Source organism: Elephantulus edwardii, unplaced genomic scaffold (assembly GCF_000299155.1).
Source record: "Elephantulus edwardii isolate Elephantulus edwardi_28Jun2011 unplaced genomic scaffold, EleEdw1.0 scaffold00004, whole genome shotgun sequence".
NCBI classification, from domain to species: Eukaryota; Metazoa; Chordata; class Mammalia; order Macroscelidea; family Macroscelididae; genus Elephantulus; species Elephantulus edwardii.
Window position 1 is genome coordinate 12,787,543 of NW_006399754.1, and position 4,060 is coordinate 12,791,602.

The window sequence follows — 4,060 nt, forward strand, 5'->3', positions numbered from 1 at the left end:
ACCGTTTTCTTCACGGATTTAGAAGAGGGTGTGGCACCAAGGCCATTACTGCTGATGTTAGGTGGATCCTGGATGAAAATAAGGAATACCCAAAGAATGTGTTTTTGTGCTTTCTTGTCTATGCAAAGGCATTTGACTGTGTGGATCACAAGTGGGGAGTCCCAGAGCACCTGATTGTGTTCATGAGAAACCTATACCTGGACCAGGAGGTTGTGGTGCGAATGAAGCTGGGGAGCACTGCATGTTTTGGAATTGGGAAGGGAGTGCATCAGGAATGTACTGTCTCCATACTTGTTCAATCTATATGCTGAGCAAATAACCCGAGAAACTGGACTCTGAAGAGGAAACTGGCATCAGGATTGGAGACTCATCAATAACCTGTGTTATGTAGATGACACAACCTTGTTTGCTGAATGTGAGGATCTGAAGCACTTGGTGCAGAAGATGAAGGAATGCAGCCTTCAGTATGGATTGCGTCTCAGTATCAACAAAACAGATTCACATCACTGGACCAATGGGTAATGTCATAATGGAGAGAAGACTGAAACTGTAAAAAACTTTATCTTGCTTGGACCCCTGGAGCAGGAAATAAGGAGACACATTGCAATGGGTGAATCTGCAGTTAGGGACCTTTCCAAATTATTTTTTTTTTGGCGTCCCTGGGTGGGCACGAACTTTCCAAATTATTGATGTCAGTATGAGGACTAAGGTGTGTCTGATTTAGTCCATGGTTTTCCCGATTACCTGGACAATCAATAAGGACAGAGAAAGACTTGATGCCTTTGAGCTGTGGTGTTGAAGAGCACTGAACATGCCATGAATGGCCAAGAAAATGAATACAATTCTTGGAGAGGGTGCAGCCAGAGTGCCCTTTCGAAGGATGAGGTTTCAAATAACATACTTTGGGCATATTGCTAGGAAGTGCTATTCCTTAGAGAGGGACACGATGTTGGGAAGGATAGAGGGTCGGTGAAGGAGAGGAAAACCCTCAACTAGGTGGACTGACAAGGTGACTGCTGCAATGGGCTCTTGTGTAACAGAAGTGTTAGGAAGGTGCAGGACAGGACTGGTTTCAGATCTTTTGTTCATAGGGTCACTATGAGTCATACTTGATGGCACCTAATAGCTTTACTTCAATAAAAATGGATTCTAATGTTTAATTCAAGCCTCTCAAAAAAATTTGTCCTGAGATCAAATGACTTTGGATTAGCAGCACTTCTCACCCTAAGCCACCAGAGCGATGTGTAAGACATTTTACTGTATCCTAACAAATTATAAATCCAAATTCCAGGACCCTTCATTGTGCTGAGGCAGACTATCTAGAAGCAGAGGCAATTAGTCAAAGAGCAGAACTAGTTCATGGCTTAACATTAGGAAAGGTGTGCACAAGAGTCGTATCCTTTCCCCATACCTATCCAACATGTATGCTTAGCAAATAACCTGAGAAGCCTGACTTTCTGAAGAAAGTGATGTCAGGACCAGAAGGCCTACTGCCAACTTGAGACACGCAGAGGATTCAAACCGGGAAGACTTGAAGTAGAAACTGATGAAGATCAAGGACAGAGCCTACAGTATTACATTTCAACATAAAGTGGTTATCATGGACTCAACATAGCAATGACTGTGCGAGTGTGCAGGACACAGGAATGTTTCGTTCTGTCGAGTTATAGGGTCACTATGAATTGGAATTAACTCAAAAGGCACCAGACACACTACATGGTATATTATCTGAGCACAGTGCTCCACTAAACACTAAGACCAAAAGGTTAACAAAGGTGTTACAATAAAGATCAAACAGGCAGGGAAACTGGAGTTTTGGAAATGGAACAAGAATGCAATTAACATGAGTGAAAAAAATCCCCCCAAACTGAACAGTGGTACATTTAAGAGAGAGAGAGAGAAAAAAAAGTAGCCTTAATGGAGCAATTTGTATAAAAATTCTCTGATGGGAACTTAATTCACTGTGTTAAATTTCACTTAAAACACAGTATTTAAATAAACCCCATGAACAACTCACAAAACTCCTAAGATACGAAAAGCTGACATTTGTAAAATAGGAAAATCACCCCAACTTTTCCTGAAGACTGCTATGCAAGGTTCCTAAATTTAGTATAAATCAAAGAAAAAGCCACTAATCTTCACATTCATTTAAATTTTACATGATGCATATTGCCTGTTTGGGTAATGATACTGTGCTCCCTCCAGAAGGTTTACAGAACCACTGGGATCGACTGCTCACCCTTCTGCAGAGCAACTTGTGGATTTGAAGCACACACATTTCCATGCTGTGAGCAATTCCTTCCCATAAGCCACCAGGGCCTCTGGACAGTTATGTACATACGTGGGCTATATGTAAAGTAGTACATCATCACCACACATGGTCCATGATCCTCTATGGTTTTACAAGATTCTGAAAAGATAGGACAGACTGTGCAGCTTCTAGCATGTACATTTCATGTCTTTTGTATGTAACTGCTGCCAGACATGTAATGGCACAATTTATAGCCTAACATACAGTTCTGTTCTATCACAGAACACTGTAGCCAATAAGCAACTGGGCTGAACTGTTTTCTAATTGTTGAAGTCATGGAATAACTCATCAGCTCTGAGCCCTGAATCCCAGGATGGTTCAACTGCTCTTAATTCCACCCTTTGGTTAACTTTATTCCATTTCAATGATCCATTAGTCAACCTGCACTTTCTTTGCACCCAAAGATGCACTTCCTTCAGGGATTCCTAGAAAACAGATACATTTTCTGACTTAAACTGGAAGATTCCAGACCAGCTGAGTTCTTAGCAAAGCGCTTCTGTTGTCCTCCTCTAGCCACACTGCTGCCTGAGCTCAGCAAAGTGAGCATTTCAGGCTTGAAATGCAGCAGCGGCATCGAAGAACAAAGCCAAGCCGTCCAACTGGTTAGCGTCAGTACCTGAATTGGTTGTTTTGAAGTATTTTTACTCTACTTCCCATTTTTTTCCCTCCCAACTGAAAGCAGGGTATTTATAAAGTAGTATTATTATCATCACATACAAACTAAAAAATCAAAGGAGTCCCCAATCTGAAAGCAACAAAGATGCAAAGTCAGTATTTTCTTGACAGGTACAGAAAGTTCTAAGTAATGGTGCTGCGCTCAAAAGTGCCGATATGTATGAATGACATTAATGAACATTTTAATATAGATCCATTCTATTTCAGATTTAGTTATAACAAAGTAATGCAAATCATTTAAAGAAAAAGCCTTTTAATTTTAAATTCTGGTCTAAGCATAAAATTCATTTTTATATCATGATTAAATTTAGTACAAACTATAAAAATGTTAACACTGAAGTTTTCAACAGAAATCTATTAAGATCCCTTAGAAAATTAAAGCAACAACAGCAAGTCATTTACTGCTATGAGGTTAATACACAAAGAAAAAACATTCACACAGCTTGCTGAGTTTATCAGTAAATCATTTTAGCCATAATACTTACTCGAAAGGTAAAAGATGGAAAGTTTTGTGTGGTTCTATAGCAATTACAATTTGCAATGAGAACACGAAGGCAAACCTTTGATTTCATCAGAACATTCCTAGCTTAAAAAACAGTTTGCTAAAATCTGCAAACCTTAAAAGGACATCAACTGTGGATGAAGAGGTGTATTATTATAACTTATCCGAAGTGGAAGACCATTAACAAAATGCTTCCAACTGTGAATTGCACAAGAAAAATAGTAGGGAAAAATATTCAGAGCCATAGCTATTACTTTAAAAAAATATTAGATTAATCTTATATATTTCAAAACATTAAATGAATAAAAGCCAGACAGTACTGAATTTTTACACAAGCCTCTTTTGTATTTCAATGCTGTTTATTAAGGAGTGAATGAGAGACTACTGCCAGACATGCCAATGACACTTCACATTCAAGGGCTGGAAGCGAGAAGCCTTCCATATGGAGTCACTGCTTACGCCTTCTGGGAAAAAGAACTGAAGCTGACATCAAAGATGAGATCTTCTTCAGGTGTCCTGTGACTTCAGTTTTGCTCCCCCCACCCCAACTTTTGGACTTAGTGGTTTGCAGG